Source organism: Rattus norvegicus, chromosome 9 (genome assembly GCF_021556685.1).
Source record: "Rattus norvegicus strain SHRSP/BbbUtx chromosome 9, alternate assembly SHRSP_T2T, whole genome shotgun sequence".
NCBI classification, from domain to species: Eukaryota; Metazoa; Chordata; class Mammalia; order Rodentia; family Muridae; genus Rattus; species Rattus norvegicus.
This window is the reverse complement of record NC_141542.1, coordinates 91,509,479-91,532,042: the sequence shown is the minus strand read 5'-3', so window position 1 is coordinate 91,532,042 and position 22,564 is coordinate 91,509,479. Positions and strand designations below refer to the sequence as shown.

The window sequence follows — 22,564 nt, the reverse complement described above, 5'->3', positions numbered from 1 at the left end:
CCGGAGCTGGGGACCGAACCCAGGGCCTTGCGCTTCCTAGGTAAGCGCTCTACCACTGAGCTAAATCCCCAGCCCCTCATACTCTTTTCCAAATCATTCTAGACCCAATTCAGAGGTCTCCTCAGACCTTAGACCTATATTGAATCAATGGAATTCTTGTCACGTATCATAAGGAGTCTTAGAGGTCAAGCAGCCCAGGGTTCTAAAGTTTCAACTCTACATAGGACCAAGTTCTTTCTATCCTTCATTCATTCTTCCTTTCTTCTTCCTTTCTTCCTTCTTTAATCTGTTGTGTTTATTTTTATGTTTTTGGGGAAGTGCGGCTCAGATAGAGGTCAGAGTTAGTTTTGAAGAGTTGGTTCTTTTCCACCTTGTTTTTTTTTTAATTTTTTTTCTTTTTTCTTTTTTCTTTTTTTTTTCAGAGCTGGGGACTGAACCCAGGGCCTTGCGAGTGCTAGGCAAGCGCTCTACCGCTGAGCTAAATCCCCAACCCTCCACCTTGTTTTTTAAGGCAGAATCTCGTTTCTTCTCTTACTGTGCGGCATAGGAAAGCTTTGAATCAACTCTCCTATCTCTGCCTCCCATCTCCATAGTAACACATTTAAATAAATAAGTAAATAAACAGTCTCCACTTCTTTTCTTCTTTAATAAATTATTCTGGATGAAACATCAGACGGAGTATCCAGGCAAGGCTGCCTTCAAATTCTCTGTAATACAGGATAACTTTGAACTTCCTGCCCCACTGCTTCCAGAATGCTGGGACTGGAGGCGTGTGCCACATGCCCAGTGCATTTGGCCTTGGGACTGAAGCCCAGGGTTCGACATGCTAAGCAAGCATTCTGCTGCTGAGGCCTATCCCTGCCCCTGGAAACCAATCCCAGCACAGAGTTATGCTAGTCCTTGGGGCTTTTTCTATACAGAATAATATTCCATTTAAAAGAGTGTAATGTACACAGCTGGTCCTCCCGTGACAAACATTGCTGTCCAGTATTTACTCTGATGAACAAGGATGTGATTTGCACATAAGACATTCCACATGAGTGCATGAGGCTGAAGATCAAATTCTGGAAGTAAAATTCCTGGTTTATAATTATGTGCAATGTTTCCTATAGAGTTGTATCAATTCGCAGTCCCATTCCCCAAATGTGCTTGACTCTTCTTTGTACCTTAACCGGAGTACAGAAACGGTGGTGGGTGTTTCCAGAGTTTCTGCATCAGGACACAAAGATGAAGGTCTGGTAGATGACTCAGTGGTTATGCATACAACATCGTTGCAGAGGAACCATGGCAGGCAGCTGCCAACTGCCTGTAACTCCAGCGCCAAGGGATTTATGTCCTCTTCTGGCCTTTAATGTCACTACACTCAAATGCACAAATCTCCACACAGACAGACAATGCATGAGAGTGCGTGCAAACACACACACACACACACACACACACACACACACAAATAAAAATGTACATAAAACCTAAAATAATAAACAAAATAAACAAAAGGTGTGTGTGTGTGCGTGCGTGCGAGCATGTGCGTGTATACATGTGTGCAGGGTCTCACTATGTAGTCTTGATATCCTGGAACTCACTATGTAGACATGGCCTTGAACTCACAGAGAAGCTCCTGCCGCTGCCTCCCAAGTGCTGGTATTAAAGGCGTGCACCACCATGTCCAGCAAACAAACCAGTAGTCTGTTAACCCAATCATGTGAACTGGTTCCAACACGAGCCTCCAACCCTGAATCCCAGTAGATCCCCACAACCCTTACCGTTGTCTGAGACTGCTAGGTTATCCATGTGGAGCCTCAGCTTCGGAATTTACATAATATCTGCAGCTTGGTTGTCCTTCCACAAACCGTCCTCTCTTTTCTTTTCTCGTGTCTTTTCTCCCCATCTCCCCCTGGCAATCTGCTGGTCCTCCCTAAGATCTGAAGTGCCCTCTCCCCCATTTAACAGTATCGTGGCACTCCCAAAGAGAATTCTCAATTCATAGTACCAGCTGCTAGGAACACAGTCACCCACTGGGATGGTTAACCTTAATTGCCAGCTTGATGGGCTATGGAATTAACTAAGAGACACACCTCTGGACCAGCCTGTGAAGGTGTTTCCAAAACTAATTAGCTGAGTGGGGAACGACCCTCCCTCATAGTGGATGGCACTTTCCAAGGAATGGCCCTTGGATAAAATGAGCTCAAACAAAAAAGCAGCATCACCTGCAGAACTTTGCCTCTCGAGAGCATGTGCTGCCGCCACTGCCACCGCTGCCCACTGCCACCACCGCTACTCCACTGAAGTCATACCCAGCTTCTAATCTGACCTTCTAATGAAGCACAGCAGCTCTCTGGAATCTTCCAGGCCTCTGCACATCAGGACTGCTGTCTTCTGACTCAGTGACTAGGCGGGCACCCGTTCCCAGGCTACCCTTGACCTGCTCAGCCTGGATCATGAAAGCCACTGTAAGGACATCCAGCTTTATAATTCGTATGCGTTCTGACTGTTCTGTTCCTCCAGAGAACTCTGCCTCATCCACCCACACGCCTGTCTCCCACAGTGTGCTTGAGGATAGACGCCTCTTCTTCCTCTTCGGGCCAGTGTCTCTGCACATTGTGCCTGGCACATCACCTTCACAGGAAGTCTGCTGCAGAGTGTGGGAGAGTGCAGTTGTGTGGTGCCTGCTGGTAGTTCCCTCTTCCTTCCAAGTGGGCCAGAAATATGACACTTTCAGATGTTGATTGCTGTCGGCATCTATGGTATTTCTTCTCCCAAAATCTTCTCTGGTAAAAGCAATATCGTCAACGCCTATCATGGTGTCTGGGGGTGCTCCTTAGGGGGGCAGGTATCTGAACGAAAGGCCCTCTACAGCACAGGTGGGAACTATTCCCATGTGCCACCCCAAGCTTCAGATTCTCGAGCGACAATTTTATGTATTTTGTTTACTTGTATATGGGGGGCCGGGCACAGATCTGAGCAGATCCATTATCCATGAAGGACTATCTAGATTAGGTCATTGAGGAAGGAAGTCCTACCCTAAATGTGAGTTGTACTAGCCACAGGCTATCGTCCTGGGCAAAATAAAAAGAGACAGCGAGAGAGTGGGCACCAGCAGCCATTGCTCTCTGCTTCCTGACTGCGGATGTAATGTCTTAGCGGCCTCACACTCCTGCCGCCATGACCACACCGACCTCATGGACTGTACCCTCAAACTGTGAGCCAAAATTAGCCCTTTCTCCCTTTTTTAATATTGATTCTTTTTATGTAAAAAAGACTAAGTCAAAACTTTAAAGCAAACATACCCTAACAATGTGGCACTATTTCCATAATCAATGCCCATAAGAGGGCATCAGTAGAAAAATCTAAGCAGAGACAGCAGATTAGAGCATCATGTAATGTTGATTTTAGGAAGAAGCTTCACAGGTAAAAGAAAGAGCATATGACATAAATCAAGCATGCAATTCAAATTTACAAATTATAAAAGTTCTCCACTTTTATAGCTGGTTTCTTTTGAATGGTTAAATTTTAGCCTCTTTTTTTTTTCAATTAAATGCCTATTAACAAGCCAATTGGATAAATATGTAAGTAGACTGAAGACATTATTCAGATGAGTAAGTTCTATTCATTTTCACCACAGCTGTGATCAGGTTGCAAAGGACGCGCTTTTCTCTTTGCTTTTCCTAAGCCACTGCTTCCTGCTTGTTCGGGAATCTGGTTCTCCTTTTTAGAATCTTTTGGGGACGGCCTGAAGAAGTCCCCGATGCCTTTTTGTCCCTTGGGAGTTGGGCGCACACAGACTGGGTTACCTCCAACATACTTATTTTCAGCTTTTCTCCATGAACTTGAAGAATTGTGACAAAGGTGGAGGAGCCCAGCACCTTCCTGGGGCTTAAAGCCACCGCTTTTCTGTAGGCTCCTGGGCCGAGGTTTGCTTTGGTCCACACCATGTTCACGCAGGAAGAGACAACTTTCACCGACTCCCCAACTGCAGATGTCTCACCTGGACAAGAACCTAAAAATGATCAAGCCCTTTCTCCCTTACGTTGCATTTGTCAAGTATTTTTCACAGCCTTAGAAAAGTAAATCATGGGAAGGCATGGCGGTACACCAACAGTTCCAGCACTCAGGAGGCTGAGGCAGAGGAATCATGGTGAGTTTGAGGCCAGGCAAGCCAGTGCCACAAGGCAAGATGTTTGCAACAAGCAAACAAATACACTCCCCCACCCAAAGTCTATACTGAATAAGCCAGTGAAAAAAGAGGAGCGGGAACAGAGAACAGATAGGACAAACAGAAACACAGCAGAGTAATGATAAAACTAACCATATCATAAAATCACATTAAATGTAATGAACTTATCAAATGATGGAAAATTTCAGACTCCAAGACTCAACTATATATTATCTTAAAGAAGCACATTTTATTTATTTTTTATATTTTTGAATTATAAAAAACAATTTTATTGATTTTCTTATCTATATTTTTTAAAGTTATGAGTTCTCCTAAGAGTAGTGGGTCTTGGGCTGGAGAGATGGCTCAGCGGTTAAGAGCACCCGACTACTCTTCCAGAGGTCCTGAGTTCAATTCCCAGCAACCACATGGTGGCTTAGGACCATCTGTAAAGAGATCTGATGTCCTCTTCTGGTGTGTCTGAAGACAGCTACAGTGTACTTATATATAATAAATGAATAAAAAAAAAGAGTAGTGGGTCTCATTTTTTAATCAAATGCTTGTCTTTCTAACAGCCCCTATATGGTTATATTAGTAAAATGCATGTAATATATTTGCTTACTACAAATGCCAACTATTTCAAACTTTTCAGAACATAAATTCTCATATAAAACTTATAAATACTCGTGACAGTATATTCTACTTCACTAGTTACTAATGACAGAGACTTGGGATTTCTTCATCTGAATTTTCAAAAGTTTTTTTTTCAATACATCCTGACCAAAGTTTCTCCTCCTTCCACTCCTCCTACTCTCCTCCCCCTCCCCTCCCATTCAGACCCACTCCTCTATTTCCCTTCAGAAAAGGGCAGGGGTATGCACCAAGCACAGCATAATAAGATTCAATAAGACCAGGCGCAAACCCTCGGATCAAGGCTGCTGGGACAGGCAACCCAGTGGGAGGAGAAGGGTCCCAAGAGCAGACCAGGAGTCAGAGACACCTCCACTCCCACTATTAGGGTTCCCACAAGAACTCCAAGCTAACAATCCTAACGCACATGCAGAGGACCTAGGTTAGACCCATGCAGGCTCTGTGAGCGTCACTTCAGCCTGTGAGCCCCTATGAACCCTGCGTAGTTGATGTCTGTGGGCTGGAAACACATTCTACATATAAAGAGACAAGGCTGGTAAGATGACTCAGTGCTGAAAGACACCTGCCACAAGGCTTGACTACCCCAGGGCCCACACGGTGAAAGGAGAGAACAGAGTCCCCCAATCCCCAGAGTTGTCCTCTGGCATAAACACATGCAATTTAAGGTTAAAAAAGAAAAGACCAAGGGAACCAGTTAAAGCTAAAAGGATACCATGTCAACACAAAAAGGAAACCATGTGGCTATACTAACATCAGATAAAATAGACTTGGGGACGGGGATGAAAACAAAGAAGATTGTTTTAGAGTGATATAAAGAAGCCAGCTCATCAAGTGACATAACGGCCCAACTGTTTATGTAACTAATGGTGGTTTTAAATGCTTGATCCCTGGGCTGGAGAGATGGCTCAGCGGTTAAGAGCAATGACTGCTCTTCCAGAGGTCCTGAGTTTAATTCCTAGCAAACACAATCATCTGTAACGGGATCCAACGCCCTCTTCTGGTGTGTCTGAAGACAGCGACAGTGTATACACATACATGAAATAAATAAATAAATCTTTAAAAAAAAATAAATGCTTGATCCCAAAAGATAGAACCACAAGGAAAAATAGACACAGGTACAGCTCTCTCTCTTCAGCTAGTTCAGTATCTTTCAATAGCTGATTGAACAAGCAGGCAGAAACTCACAGAACTCTAGGAGAACACTACCAACTAGCTCGACCAAAGCAGATCATATTTCAAGCATAAAGCAATTTAAATTATTATTAAAATTATTCAAGCCATACAATGCATAGTCTCTAATCACACTGGAATCACATTAGACACCATTTACAAAGAGCTCTCTAGAAAACTTCCAAATATTTGGAAATTAATTAGCAATAGTGTATTTATAAATAGCTTGTGAGTAAAATAAAAGCTTGAAAGGGAAATTATAAAGTATTTTGAGTTGGATAAAAATGGAAACATGCAGGGTTGGGGGATTTAGCTCAGTAGTAGAGCGCTTGCCTAGCAAGGGCAAGGCCCTGGGTTCGGTCCCCAGCTCCAAAAAAAAAAAAAAAAAAAAAAAAGGAAACATGCAGTAGGTATTTGGCACACAGGGTAATCACAACACTCAAGAGGCTTATGAAGTGTGAGGATTGTGAGTTCGAGGCGAGTGTTGTTGTTGTTGCTTACTTGTTTGTTTGTTTGTTTTTGAGACAGGTTTTCATGTAACCCAGGCTATCCTTTAACTCACTATGGTTAGCCGAGGATAACCCTGAGCTTCTTATTCTCTTGCCTCTACTCCCTGAGTGCTGGTACAGATGTGTATCACGCTGTATAACTGTATTTATATTGCGCTGCCAACTGATAGCAGAGCTTCCAGAATGCAAGGCCAGCGGCCCACCAAGCCAGCCGCACCTCAGCTCTAGCACCTATATTAGAGCTGCTAAAAGGTTTCAAATCAATGCCAGCTTCCATCACAAGATGAGAAGCCACACGACATGGTGTAAAACTGGAAATAAAAAGGAACAGAAATGGAGAGCAGAAGGGGAAAAATCAATAAACTAAAAATAGGAAAGTGCAAGTCATAATAGCGGCCTGGGCTTTAATCCCAGCACTCAGGATACAGAGGCAGGCAGAGCTCTGTGAGTTCAAGACCAGCCTGATCTACAGAGTGAGTTCCAGGACAGTCAGAGCTACTTAGTGAGACCCTGTCTTGAAAAAAAACTACTACTACTACTACTGCTAATAATAATAATAATAATAATAATAATAATAATAATAATAATAAATCAAAAAGGTAAAATCTCAATACAGATATAAATTATTTAAAATGGGTCCAATCATTTCTAAACTCAACAGGAAAAAATTTTAATTAACAGCTAAAAATCAAATTGAAAGTTTTTTCTTTTGAGAAATATCAACAAACTGACAAACTTCTCAGGAAATACTCTGGCATGCTTTCTGTGGCTGCGATAAGGCACCACGACCAAGAAACTTGGGGAGCAAAGGATTTACTTGGTTTACAAGTCGTGATTAGTGTCTTATGAAAGGAAGTCAAGGCAGGAACCTAGCAGCAGGAGCTGAAGCAGAGGCCGTGGAGGGGCTGCTTCCTGGGTTCCGGGGTTCCGGGGTTGCCCCCCACCCCCCGTGGCTTCCTCAGTCTGCTGCTTGCTTACATTTCCCAGGCCCGCCTGCCCAGGAGTGGCACTACCCCCAGCAGGCTGGGCCTTTCCACATCAACCATTAGTCAAGAAATGCCAGGCCACTGGTTTGAAGTTATTTCCTCAATTTAAGTTTCCTCTTTCCAGATGACCCTGGCCTGTGTCAGGATGACAAAAAAATCTAACCAGCACACCACACTAGTCAGGAGAAATGGATGGGAGACTCGGATTACTGATATTAGAAATAAAAGATGCATTCGCCCCAACAGATTCTAAAACTCCCAAGAGTCTCTCAGCAACAGAAACCAGAGCTCAACCATTGTTAAAGAAACTGAATGCATAGCTAAAACATTCCCACCGAGGAGACCCTAAGCTTTGACGGCCTTTGACAACATTTAAATGAAGAAGTAGTGGGCTGGAGAGATGGCTCAGCGGTTCCAGAGGTCCTGAGTTGAATTCCCAGCAACCACATGGTGGTTCTCAACCATCTGTAATGGGATCCAATGCTCTCTTCTAGTGTGTCTGAAGAGAGCTACAGTGTACTCATATACATAAAATAAATGAATCTTTTAAAAAAAGAAGAAATAGGACCAATTCCTTCAATTCTTCAAGACAATTGGACACAGGTCATGCTAAATATTCATGGTCCAATTCAGGTTTTTCTCTTTCTAAAATCTATTTGTTTTTACTTTATGTGCATGAATGTTTCCCATATGTGTACCATGCCTGTGGAGGTCAGAGAGGGTGTCAGATCCCAGGAGCTGGAATTACAATGTTTTAAACAGCACTACATTAGGGTTCTGTGCAGGAGCAACACACTGACCTTAACCGACGGAAATAATAGACTAGACCTCTGAAACTGTAAGTGAGCCCCAATTAAATGCTCTCTGGACAAGAGTTTCCATGGTCATAATGTCTCTTCACAGCAGCAGAACACTATAAATGAGTACAAAGTTTCTGGGGTAACAACATTCTCAAATGTGACAGCTGCAAAATTGAATGTTCTAAATTGAATTGTATATGTTATATGTAAGTTTTACAGTATGGGAATTATGTCAATAAAGTTATTAAACATCAGTAAATACCAAACTTCTTACCATTAAAACAAAAACAAACAAACAAACAAACAAACAAAAAACCAGCTAGGCTTGGTTGTACACACCTTTAATCCCAGCACTGGGGAACAGAGGAAGGCAAATCTCTGAGTTCAAGGCCAGCCTGGTTTACAGAGTGAGTTCCAGGCTAGCCAGTTCTCTGCTACACAGAGAAACCCTGTCTCAACAACAACAAAAAACAAACAAAACAACAAAAACAAAGATCAAAAGATATTGGTCTCAAAGTGGTTCAGCTGGTAAAAGCTTTCTCTGCCAAGCTTGATGGTGATCCCCAGAACCCACATGGTAGAAGGTGAACCAGACTCCTTAACCTAAACACACACACACACACACACACACACACACACACACACACACACACACAGAGAGAGAGAGAGTGAGAGAGAGAGAGAGAGAGAGAGAAAGAGAGAGAGAGACTAAATATTTACAGAAATAAAAGAAAGAACATTTTAGAAAACTAAACACTTTTGATAGAAAGTTCCAAAATGATAAGGTTTTTGCCTTTTTTCTTACATGTATGTATGTATGTATGTGCCTAAGAGTCAGTTCATTCCTTCCACCATCATCAGGTTTGGCTGCAAACATCTTTCCCCGGGATTCTTACCAGCAGTTGACTGCTCTATCCGCTGTTGTAACTTCCAACACCAAACAAAGTCTCACAAATGGTAAGTAAAATTAAATAGTGACTGAAGGAATGCGTGCAAAAGTCCAGTGTCGAGGAGGAGCAAGGTTCACAGGTTCATCAGAGAAAAGAAAGCTCCCAGTGTGCACTGGGAGGACACTGGGAGTCTGCAACCAATTGTTTCAGTCTCACTACAGAGCAGTGAGGGGCTATAGAAGGGTTTTAGAAGAAGGTGGATCAGATTTACATTTGAAAAGAACGCTGCCAGCTGGAGAAAGCCTGGAAAGATCAGGGCTTAAAAAGTTGGACTCGGTAACAAAGAAAAGTTAGTGACCTTGGAAAACTCAGTGCAGGTGGAGTCTGAGACTGGCTGGAGGGGGCTGGAAAGCAAGTCGCGAACTCCACCAGTCTCAGCAAGGCCTCTCCTTCCGCCCCATGTCTCCAGGGAAACAGGCCCAAAATACACTTGGCTTAAAAAGTAACAAAGACATGTTCCTATGCATATTCACGCACAGCCGGCTCACTGCTCACCGGTCCATTCTGAGTCTGTTCAAGAATTGCTCGCCCTGACAGAGGGAAGATTCATAGCTCTCAGCTCCCACCAGATGCCTCCCATTGCTGGAGGAGAAAGGAGGACAAAAAGAGGCTGCACATGACAGAAAACACAAAGTGTTCCCTTGTAGTTTTACCAGGCCTCTCATTCCAACCGCACAACCTAAAACCCAAGCCAGGACACGTAGACAGTGGGAAATTCTGGAATAAGTGCTTACTACTGGTGTAACTAAATGTCTGAACTCAAAACTGAAAGGTTGGTTACTAGTTGAGTTTTTTCCAGCCACAGGCAAAACCATGGGCAAGCAATGTAACTTCTCTGGGTGTCCATCATGATATGAAGAGACGAAACACATGCCCTGCACTACTGAGAGATGTCAGGGGGAGACAGACGTTTAAATTTTGTTAGGCCAGAACTCACAGAATTTCAATGAGCTCCTTAAAAAAAAATATGCACAGCCGGGCAGTGTGGCGCATGTAACCCCAGAGACGGAAAGATCTCGAGTAGAAGCCAGCCTGGTCTACAAAGCAAGTTCCAGCACAGCCAGGGCGACACAGAGGAACCACCTAGGGGTGGGAGAGGGAGTCACAGGGAGGATATAAGCACAAAAATACAAAAGTAGATACACATCTGAATGTTTACATATAAAAGTAAAAACTTGCACCCAAAGCCCCAGACCTGAGAGTTAACACATACAGGAAACACCACACAATCTTTGTTTAAAACAGGATCTGGCCAGCTGTTTCTCAGGCCTCAACTCTCAGGCCTTTCAAGCAGCTGGGACAACAGACGCACTCCACTGTACTGGGCTAAGCAGCACCTTCTTTAATCTTTTTTGTATTTATCTTTATGTGTATGTGTGTCTGGGTGCGTATAAGGCACATGAGTGCAGACACCCACAGAAGCCAGAAGAGGGCACTGGATTTTAGGCATATATTTTTGCAGCCTACTTTTAATAAGGGTTCAACCCCTCCTCCAGCCCACCACACAGCAGAGGTGGTGGAAGAGAAAAGTTATTAGGAGATGGGGGAGTGGACCTGTTAGCAATAGTTCTCTGGGGGTGAGCTTGATCTTCCTTCTCAGCAGTGCAGTCCTGTAGCAAACACCAAATACAGCTCAGCAGCTGCAGACCAGTTCTCTAGGCAGGCAGACACCACACATGAACTGGCAGCTACAGTCCAGTCTTCTCGTCAGTCAGACACCACACATGAACTGGCCGCTACAGTCCAGTCTTCTGGGCAGGCAGACACCACACATGAACTGGCAGCTACAGTCCAGTCTTCTCGGCAGGCACGAACACCAACCAGTCTGAGGAGAGGCTGCAGAAGCCGCAAGCTGCTGAAGGGGCCTCACAAGCAATTCTTGGACAAATTTCTCTCAATAGTGTCATTACCACCAGTTGAGCTCAACGACACTATGTAAAGCAAACCAATACATGCATGTCCTTAGTGACGTATCGGAGTAAAGAACTGCAGGATTTTACAGTAAAAGAAAAGACAATACAGGTGGCCCACGATGAAAACAGGTAGCTGTGTGTTGATGGAAACTCTACGATACTCCCCAGATGCAAACCAGATCAGCAGTCCTACAGTTTTGGATAAGAACTCTGGAGTAGCTTCAAGCTCAAGTGCACCCCCACATCCTACTCTAGAGGCCCTGTGCTAATAGCCCTGAGGACAACAAACGGTTTTCCGTGACCACAGCGGGCTCTTATCCTGGCTGGCAGGCATGTGGGACTCAGAAGCGGAGCAAGCCAAACCAGTGCCCAGTGCTCATCTCCCACCGTCTGTGGGGTGGTATTTATACTCTTCATCCTGGGTCCTTTCACGTGTTTGAAATATCACAACATCCTTTCACCTGTGTCTGCTTCAGGAAAACATTCTTTCACATGTCTGTTTTATCAAGAGACCCTTTCACCTGTATGCCCCAGCAAAACATCGTTTGACATAACTAACTTCCCAAATAAACTGGAAGTTTCCACTTCTCTGGATTCCCTGGAGCTGGAAGTCACAGGCAGATGTGAGCTGCCCAGTGTGGATGCTTGGAACAAACTCAGGTCTTTTGGAAGAATAGGAATTGCTCTTGACCTCTGAGTCATCTTTCTAAGTTCCATCTTTAGTGACTCTTTAATAACAACCACAATTTACGTTATTTTCTATGGAGGAAATAGGAAGCTCATTCAGTTTCTCTCTCATGATTGATCAAAACATGTTATTACAGCAGTGCAGCCCTTATCCTCAGGGGATAATCTACAGCCCCGTGGTTCCTGAGGCTGCCCACGGTACCCATCCCTCTGCACACTGTTTCCCTCACTATACACATACCTTTAATAAATTTTAATTTCTAAATCAGTCACAATGAGACACATTTCACTGAGGTACTGGAGTAGCAGCTAAGGGGCCCTGTGAGATACTGTTAAACTGCTGTTAAAATGTTGACAATAGGGCTGGAGAGACGGCTCAGCGGTTAAGAGCACTCACTGCTCTTCCAGAGGTCCTGAGTTCAAATCCCAGCACCCACATGGTGGCTCACAACCATCTGTAACGGGATCTGATGCCCTCTTCTGGGGTGTCTGAAGACAGCTACAGTGTACTCACATATATTAAATAAACATTTTAAAAATGTTGACAATAAGCTTTTATTGTAACCACCCTCTAATTAATGGTTTTTATTCCCTTCCCTGGTGTGTCAGTTGTCTTGGCCAAAGGACTGTCTTCCAAGCAGTGAGGCAAACTGTCTCTATCCAGCAGCAGTTACTCGGAACACTCCGTAGGTACCTTGAGGAAGCTATACAGGAACCACAGCTGTTTGCTGCTGACAGACAGACAACTCCAGGTCTAGAATGCAATTTCCCATTTGTGATTGCTTCAAAACAGCTTGCCCCAGACTTTTTATCATCACAGACCTTGGTGAATTCTAAAAGACCCTACAGCCATTTCCACTCAGGCCAGAAGAGACTATTTGCCCTGGCGGTATAAGAAGTGGACAGTTGCTGGTATAAATGCACTCCTCGGGCTGGAGAGATGGCTCAGTGGTTAAGAGCACCGACTGCTCTTCCTGAGGTCCTGAGTTCAAATCCCAGCAACCACATGGTGGCTTACAACCATCTGTAATGAGATCTGATGCCCTCTTCTGGTGCATCTGAAGGCAGTTACAGTGTACTCATATACAATAAAATAAAATCTTAAAAAAAAAATAAATTTAAAAAAAAATGCACTCCTCTGCTTTTATTAGGGGCTGCTGTGACTGATAGGAATGTGGCTCAGAGTCTGAATGAAGGACTCGCATGTTTGGCACAGATAGACTTGATCTGTTCCGTTATGCTTTGAACCTGAAATGTCGCCCAGAGGTTCATGTTTTTTTAATGGCATCTTGTCCCAGATGCTAGCACTGTTGTGTAAGGTGGTGGGATCTTCAGGAGTTGGCTCTGGCTGGCAGATATGGGTCACAGATGGGTGGTTCTTTGACAGTTATAGACCAGCCTGACATCCCTGCTTTCTGGTTGGTAACCACATGAACAAGCCTTCACCACAACCTGTCACAGAAGAGCCACTCTGCCGTGCGTTCCTGGTTGTGACAAAGTCAAACTAAGCCCTGCCCCTCTGTTTCTGCTAGGTATTTAGTCACAGCGAGGAGGACAGTAACTGACAGACCTCCTTCTAGCTATGCAAGCAGGCCCTTAGACTAACTTTGTGAGTCACTGGGTAGACACCTCCCTGCTGACCCCTTCGCCGTGCTGCAACATTAGGCCCAATAAGCAGCTTCTCTCCAGTGGCCTTTCCTTGCCTACTTTTGACCTTCATAATTCATGGAATAAGCTGAGCTCGTAATACCAAGAGAGGGTGACAAACATGGCGGCAGAGCGCTGTCGGTGGGCACAGCAGTTGCAGGAGCACAGCAGCAGTAGTCTTGAGAAGACAGCTAAGGAATTCTAGATAGTGGTCAGGTCAGAAACTACAGGAAACAGAGGGGCTGAGGGCTGAGAAAAGCTTAGGGACAAGAGGTTGCAGGCCCTAGTGCTAGGGAGAAGCCAGGTTTTAAGGGTCAAGGGTCTCAACACCCTAGTCCCAGAGACGCAATCCTTGTACTTGAGCAGTGCGAGGCCTGTTCAAGTGAATCTGGGTTTTTTTTGTTTGTTTGTTTGTTTGTTTGTTTGTTTGTTTTTTCCGGAGCTGGGGACCGAACCCAGGGCCTTGCGCTTCCTAGGCAATCGCTCTAACCACTGAGCTAAACCCCAACCTCGAGAGGCCTGTTCAAGAAGGAAGCCACTACCTTCAATCACTCGCTGTTGCCCATTGCTGCCTCCCAGTGCTGCTCAAGTCAACGGTTCACAGTGGCTGCCAAATGCCGGGCTTAAAAGCCAGAACGCTAAGCCTTCAAGATGTGCCCATAAATTTCTGGACTCTAATTCTGTAACCTAGGCCCCTACCTCAGAGCTTAATGGAGTCCAGCCTCTAGACCTTGAGTGCTTAAAGGCCAGGATTGCCAGCACTGGCTAATGTTTCCTCATTGACTCACAATTTATTCTTGTATTTGCTTTTCTTTTCTCTTCCGCCTCCCATCCTAAGATAAGTTTCATGTATCCCAGGCTGACCTCAAATTCGCTTTGGGGCCTTTAATCCTCCTGCCTCTACCTCCCAAGTACTGGAATTAAAGGCATATACCATCACAGATTTTTAACTATAATTTCTATGTGGGTAGAATAAATGAACCCTAGACCACAGATTGACAAGATACTAACAACTAATAATAAGACTAGTAAGAGTTATTTGAAACTATAGATTTCCCAGCTAGGTAGTGGCACACACTATTGATTCCAGAGGCAGGCAGATCTCTGAGTTAGAGGCCTAGTCCACAGAGCAAGTTCCAGAACAGCTGAGGCTACACTAATAAACCCTGCCTCGAAAAGCCAACCAACCAGGGTTGGGGATTTAGCTCAGTGGTAGAGCACTTGCCTAGCAAGCGCAAGGCCCTGGGTTCGGTCCCCAGCTCTGAAAAAAAAAAAAAAAAAGAGAGAGACAGAAAAGCCAACAAACCAAACAGAAGTCTATGGATTTCCCACTGGTGAATTAGTGGTACGAGCATTATGGGATAATTAACTAAGGTCCAATTGGATTTGAGGCTCCCTCCACAGGAAAAACTTCAGGCTTGGTACCGTAAACCTAGTTAGGCTAGGGAGTCATAGCCCCTAGAAGGGAAACTACTATTGTTGTTTTGTGGGAAAGACATGTCAAAGTACCTTCTAAATGTTTGCTTGTATTTGTTGGTATCCATCTGTCTCAGGTAGATTTTGACATTGCTGTGAAGAAATACTGTGAGTCACGGGGAGGAAAGGGTTTATTTGGCTTCTTCCACATCACTGTGCGTCCCTGAAGAGAGTCAGAACAGGGCAGGAACCTGGAGGCAGGAGCTGAGGCAGAGGCCATGAAGGGGTGTTGCTTAAGCTTGCTCCTCATGTCTTATTCAGCCTGCTCTCTATAGAACCCAGGACCATCAGCCAACCCACAGTGGGCTGGGTCTTCCCTCATCAATCACTCGTTAAGAAAAAGTGTTACAGCTGGATCTTAAGGAGGCATTTCCTCAGTTGAGGCTCCCTCCTCTCTGGTGACTCCAGCTTGTGTCAAGTGGATATAAAACTATCCAGAACACCATAGGTTAGTGCTGCCTCCTGCCTCAGTCACAGACGTTTCTTCCTACAGTGGGCAGTTAATTCCAAGATTCACAACTGCTCAACGCACTGAGAAGAGGTAGTTGCGTGCTACAGACGACATCTATGTTACCACCTCAGAGACTTGGGGCACCCTGTGGAAGAGGAAGCTGGGAGAATGTTATACCCATGGACGGAGGAGAGCTGGGAGGTGCTGTTTTCTGGACATGTCAGGGTTCTGTAACTTCATTAAGTCACAGCAGCCGTGGCCACCTGCACACAATGGGACCCATCAACTTCCCAGCACACACAGAGGAGGAGCACACGAGCCCCCACACTCATGAGGAACTACTTGCAGTTAATGGCTACCGGGGTGGGCTGGGGGTCACTTTTCTTGGGGTGTGGGTATCCGGTGATGAACCAGCCTCCATCTTAGGCTTTAAAGCCATCCTACAATAATGACAAAGTGGGTTCATTCTTTTCCCATTGAACCTGTTTCTCAAGAACAGGCTACACCCCACCTGTAACCTTAACTACAAATGGTTCTATACCGCCCATTCCAGGAAACAGCAACCATGTTTTTGTTTTGAAAGGTTATGACCAGGGTTGGGGATTTAGCTCAGTGGTAGAGCGCTTGCCTAGCAAGCGCAAGGCCCTGAGTTCGGTTCCCAGCTCTGAAAAAAAGAAAAAAGAAAAAAAAAAAAAAAAAAAAAGAAAAGTTATGACCATTGTCTCAGTTAGAGTTTCTACTGCTGTGAAGAGACACCATGACTGTGACAACTCTTATAAGGAAACATTTAACTAGGGCTGGCTTACAGTTCAGAAGTTTAGTCTATTATCATTGTGGTGGGAAGTATGGTGGTATGCAGGCAGACGGTGCTGGAGAAGGAGCTGAGAGTTTTACATCTGGATTTACAGGAAGAAGAGGGAGGGGAGGGAGAGGGGGAACGGGAGGGTCGGAGGAGGGTGGCAGGCAGGCACTGGGCCAGCTTGAGTATCTGAGACCTCAAAGCCTAACCCACAGTGACACACTTCCTCCAATGAAGCCACACCCACTCCAATGAAGCCACACCCACTCCAACAAAGCCCCACCTACTTAGGGATAGGGTGTGGGTTATAAAAATACATCACATTCATGATTGTTAATTATTTCTATTGCTGTGATAAACAACCAAGACAGGCATCTTGGATCTCATCTTACAGTTTGCAGTCCATCATCAGTGAAAGTCGAGGTAAAAACCGGAAGACAGAAACGGAAGCAGAGGCAGCGGAGGAGTAGGTACTAACTTAAATTTGTTCCTGTGGCTTGCTCAGTCTACTTTCTTACAGCACCTAAAGCCTCGAAGTCCACAAGCTGGACTTTCCCACGTCAATCAACAGTCAAGAAAACGCACCATCCGGTGGGGACATTTTCTCAATCGAGGTTCCTTCTTCCCAACTGATTCTAGCTTGCGTCAAGTTAGCATAAGAACCAGCCAGCACATGTATAAAAAGTTGTCAAAGAGTTAAAACAAAAGTTTCAACGATAAATTATTTCTGGAATTTCCTAAGTTTTGGACCACAGTCTCCCTTGGTAGCCAAAAGAGTAAAGGGGTTGAAATTTATGGAATTGCTAGTTTGAATTATTATTTCAAAACAGTTGTTAATTTGGGGGAAAATTCTTCTCAAGCTTCTTTTCTCTATGATCTATGATGTCAAGGATTTTCATTTTGTTTTGTGCAGTCTTTTTTATTTCCCAATTCTGATGCTGTGCGCCTAGGTACAAAGGACCTCTAGCACATTCACATCAGGTTCATAATTCAGTTCAGTGTGGATGAGAGGCTGTCCCTCCGGGCCACGTCTCCCCTGGAAACACTAGTAATAAAGTCCATGCATACACGCTACATTAATACATCCTACTAAACTCAAATTCAGAGTATTCCCTTCTTCGAAGTGCCCGTAAGCCACTTGGATGTCCCCAGATCCCAAATTCAAGCGGTTGCAATATTAGGCTCTCTACTACGTTTTAATAATTGTATACAAATAAGACCGTTTGAGAATGTGGCTAAGGCTCCTTCCATGGCCACTTAAAGGCCTGGGTGAAGGAGAGTTCAGAAAGCCAGTCACCTGCAACCCTGCACGGGCTCTTCGGGAGCTCTGTGGGCAGGAGGCCCACGGGGGCTGCAGGATTCCAACCCCATGCCCGGGTCTCCGCAGACCCAGCTCCACTGCAGCGGGTGAGCCAGACTTCCGTGGACCAGCGCGACAGTCGCGCCAGCTTAAAAGGCACTGTCGCCGCTGGGCTCGCCTCTCACTTCAGCACTCCGGTCGGAGATCTCGCGAGGTCTCGCGATAGCGAGTGTTCTCTCTCTCTCTCTCTCTCTCTCTCTCTCTCTCTCTCTCTCTCTCTCTCCCCCCCCCCCCCCCCCCGGCTGGGGTCAACCCGGGTCAGCGCTCCCCCAACTCCCCCACTGTCTGCTGCTTGTGCTGGTTCCTGGGGTCGCAGCTTTTCCATGGACTGTGTGCATTAGCACGAACAAGGTTACTAAAGCCCACTGATTCTTTTTAAAGTACGACTAGCCCTAAAGATTCGAACCAGGAGGCGGTGACCCTCCTGGGTCACCTTTGTGCTTTGGGTGCATAACACTGGTCTCTCTCCGTGTAATCTAGTCCTCACAGTAACTCCTACAGAGATGCATGCTTTTTCCTCCCCTACTCTTTTTTTTTTTTTTAAGATTTATTTATTTATATGTAAGTACACTGTAGCTGTCTTCAGACGCACCGGAAGAGGGCATCAGATCTCATTACAGATGGTTGTGAGCCACCATGTGGTTACTGGGAATTGAACTCAGGACCTCTGGAAGAGCAGTCAGTGCAGTCAGTGCCATCTCTCCAGCCCCCCCTCCCCTACTCTTGAATTGGAACTCGGCAAATTAAGGCTTCCAGGAGCGAAGGAACCTGCCAAGCAAGGCCTGTCGATTGCTGACAAAAGTTAAAACTTGGCCCCACCGCAGCTCTAAGACCTCGTTTTTTGTAGTGCAGCAATTATCAACAGGTCTCTCTACCTCTTGGATTTTCTAGGGAATGCCCTTGCCCAGATTTGAGTCCCCACAGCCTCAGTAGCACATGATAATCCGTGTGTGTGTGTGTGTGTGTGTGTGTGTGTGTGTGTGTGTGTATGTACATATATATATGGGGAGGCTGTGCAGCTGTGAACAGCTTGCTTAACCATTCTGAGATTCCTCCTTCAGCCAATACAAGGGATAATAGTAATTTATCATAGGTACATTGGGTTAGAGAAACACTCCTGTTTATTCCATAGCACGCTCTCAGTAGATGGGAACTAGAACTATTAATTCTTCTTTGGCCCCTTAAGTGTTGTACTACGTGTGGGAGGTGCTGAAACCACAAGTGAATGAACAGAGGAAGAAATCAAATAAATCTGGCCAGACACCAGCTGGTCGCCACCTCCAACCTACTCAGCTGTTTCCTCTCAGATCTGGTGTCACTCCAAAGGGCTTGAAGAGAGACATGGTTGTTTGTCTGCTTTTCCCCAAAAGTTATGTATTTGTGTCACTAAAATCACATACAGAAAAGTGTGCACCTCTTAAAGGTGCCTGCAGTTTACACAAAATAAACACAATATATAGAGTAATACCAGTTCCCAGGGCCATGTTCCCTTCTAGTCAGCCCTACTGCTGTAAGCGTAACCACTGTCCTGCCTTCTAATATGAATTTGTTCTGCCTGCTTTTGTAGGATTTAACTGGATCCTATGGTTTACACTCTGCTGCAACCTCCAAGATCTCCCTGTGAATCCTGCCTTCAGGAGGAAGTGGCCCCCAGGGAGCTGACTTTCATGTGGACAGGCCTGCTACCCACCTCAGGGTCTCCTTCTGTCCTTCTGAGGTGGGCTGTGTTCTCTGTTCCCCTCCGGCTGCCCCATCCTCTGCATTGGAGGTGAGAAAGCATTTTAAACATTTTCAGTGCACCCACTGGGGATGTACTGAACGATAGGATAGCCATGCCCAGCCTTGTGGGCTCCCATCTTCTACGTCTGGTATCCTGCCCCTCCCCCAGCAAGGCCCCATTCTCCTGTTGATTAGCTGTGAAGTGGGGAGTGGGGGTTCTGCTCCTGCCAGCAGTCCAGTGTTCACCACTCTCTCCCACCCCACTATACGTGTTTACTCAACCCCAGACCCTAAATATAGACATCCAAAAGATTCCTGGTGCCATGTAGCTTAAAGCACAAGGCTCAAGAATCCGAAAGTTCCACCAGGAGGAGGCAGTATTGCCCGACAGAACAAAGTAGTTCTGCCAAGAAGTCCCATTACATAGATGCCATTAAACCCGTGTGACACTGATAAAAACAGGACTCCCAGAAATGTAAATATGTAAGTCTCGTTCTTCATAAATGTGGAGTCCTTAGGAGTCCCACTCAATACAGACAAATGAAGACTTTTTGGCATAATATATTCAGAGTCATTGTAAGCTAAATATGATGGCTTATGCCTGTAATTCCAGTTCCCAGAAAACACAGGCAGGAGAATTAGAGTTTGTGGCCAACCTGGAATACACAGTGACCTTGCCTTTAAAAATAATTCTAGGAGAAGCAGGCAGGATAAGCAGGTGGCTTGTAGGTTAAGAGCACTGGCTGCTCTGGCAGAGCACCAGGTTCAATTCCCAGCACCCACATTATGATTTGCTATGTGTGTAACTCCAGTTCCAAGGGATCTTGTTCTCCCTTCAGGCCTATACTGGGGCAGGCACTCAAGTGGTGCATATACACATATACACACACATACGTATATACAATACACATACACAAGCACGTATACATACACATATACAAATGCATATAGATATACATACACAAACACAAACACAACATACACAAACACATATACATACACAACACATACACAAACACATAAACATACACAAACACATATACATACACAAACACATATACATACACAAACACATATACATACACAAACACATATACATACACAAACACATAAACATACACAAACACATATACATACACAAACACATATACATACACAACACATATACATACACAAACACATAAACATATACAAACACACACACACACACACACACACACACATGAAGTCTTTTTTTTTTTTTTTGTTTTTTTTGGTTCTTTTTTTCGGAGCTGGGGACCGAACCCAGGGCCTTGCGCTTCCTAGGCAAGCGCTCTACCACTGAGCTAAATCCCCAGCCCCGTCTTTTTAATTGAAAAAAATACCATGGGGGAACTGGTAAGATGACTCAGTGGGTAAAAGTGATTGCCTAATGCTAAGTCTGATGACCTGAGTTTCCTATGCAAAGGTTGAAAGAATCAATTCCATAAGGTTGTTCTCTAACCTACACACACACACACACACACAGAGAGAGAGAGAGAGAGAGAGAGAGAGAGAGAGAGAGAGAGAGAGAGAGAGAGAGAGAGAGAGAGTAAAAACTCCATTAAAGAACTGGGGGCTGGGGATTTAGCTCAGTGGTAGAGCGCTTACCTAGGAAGCGCAAGGCCCTGGGTTCGGTCCTCAGCTCCGAAAAAAAAGAACTGGAGAGATCTGTAGTGGGATCTGATGCCTTCTTCTGGTGTGTCTGAAGACAGCTACAGTGTATTCATATATGTAAAATAAAAAATGCTTTAAGATATTATTAATAATTCTGGGAGATGGGTGCTTTTATTTGCGTATAGCAGAGGCAATAGGGAGACCTGAAAAGTTAATCTTGTCCCAGGTCATGAGGGTAATGAGAAATAGAATGAGTCCAACGCAGCCACCTCATACGCAGACCACAGAACCTAGGGTCAGCCCGGATCCAGACGGAGGAGACAGCACACAGGTGGAGGCAGGGGTCATGGGAGACCAGCTGCTGAAGGAGCTGAGGCAGGAAGGACGTGCAGTTGTGCTTCAGAGGAACTCTGTGTGCAAGGGAGAGAATGAGAGTGATCCTGGAAGATGGTGGAGGGCCCCAGCGGCATACCCAAAGGCCTATGTATGGGTGCACAGCGGGGCTCATCATCAGATCTCCTATTCTGTGCTAGACAATCCTCTGAGTGGAAATTTCTTTTTTTTTTTCTTTTTCTTTTTTCTTTTTTTCGGAGCTGGGGACCAAACCCAGGGCCTTGCGCTCGCTAGGCAAGTGCTCTAGAGTGGAAATTTCTTTAGGGGAAATTGTTCCCCTGGCCACTGGCAGGAAGGTCAACCAATGCTCCCACTCAGGACCCTGGATCTTTACAAGTGACTCAGAGAGTCATCCTGCTTTACAGTTCACTGCAGAAACAGCAACGGGCTGTGTCCAGGCTGAGGTAGCTGTCTGAGGGGTAGCTCTAGCAGTAGCTGTCACTGTAGCTGTAGCTGTTGCTGTCACTGTAGCTGTAGCTGTAGCTGTCACTGTCACTGTAGCAGTAGCTGTCTCTGTTGCTGTCACTGTAGCTGTATCAGTAGCTGTAGCTCTTTGAAGACTCAGCCTCTGCAGCCTGCTATCCCACGTCCTCCTGAGACTGGACTTGGTTGATGTTTCAGGTGCCTGAGTTTTTTTCAGCTCCTACCCACTTCTCTAGATTGATGTTTGTTTGTTTGTTTGTTTGTTTGTTTGTTTGTTTGTTTGTTTTAAAGACATTCTTTATCCTTGGGAGATGGGCCAATGGTTAAGAGCACTGGCTGCTCTTCCAGAGGACCTGAGTTCAATTCTCACCACCTACATGATACACCACCACTGCCTGTAACTCTAGTTCTAAGGAACCAGACACCTTCACAAATGCAGACAAAATACCAATGCATGTAAAATTTAAAAATAAATCAATTAATAAAAAAGATATTCTCATCTACCCCAGACTGGCCTACGACTTGAACTTCTGGTCCTCCTAGCTCAGCCTCCCAGACATGCATCACTGTTATACATAGTTTTCTGTGGTGCTAGGAATCAATCTCAGGTCTTCAGGTCAACTGCAAAAGCCCTCTACCAACTGATTTACAACTCTAGGCCACAAACTTGATTCCTGAGTTTCCCGTCAACTCTGGGAGTTACTCAATATCATTCAGGAAATTCTTCTTCCTTGTAAGTGAATCAGACTCCATTTCTGTTGTCTGCAATTAAGAGCCTTAATTAGTACAGAGATCCATTGAGAGCTTCAGTGGGAGGACACGGCATGCATGTTATGGAAGAG

At 45.0% G+C, this 22,564-nt stretch overlaps 1 pseudogene; it reads right to left on the bottom strand.

Moving 5' to 3' along the window:
- Window positions 1-2,921: 2,921 nt before the first annotated feature.
- Window positions 2,922-4,176, bottom strand: LOC148003794 (PCNA-associated factor pseudogene; annotated as a pseudogene).
- Between the last annotated feature and the right edge of the window lie 18,388 nt (window positions 4,177-22,564).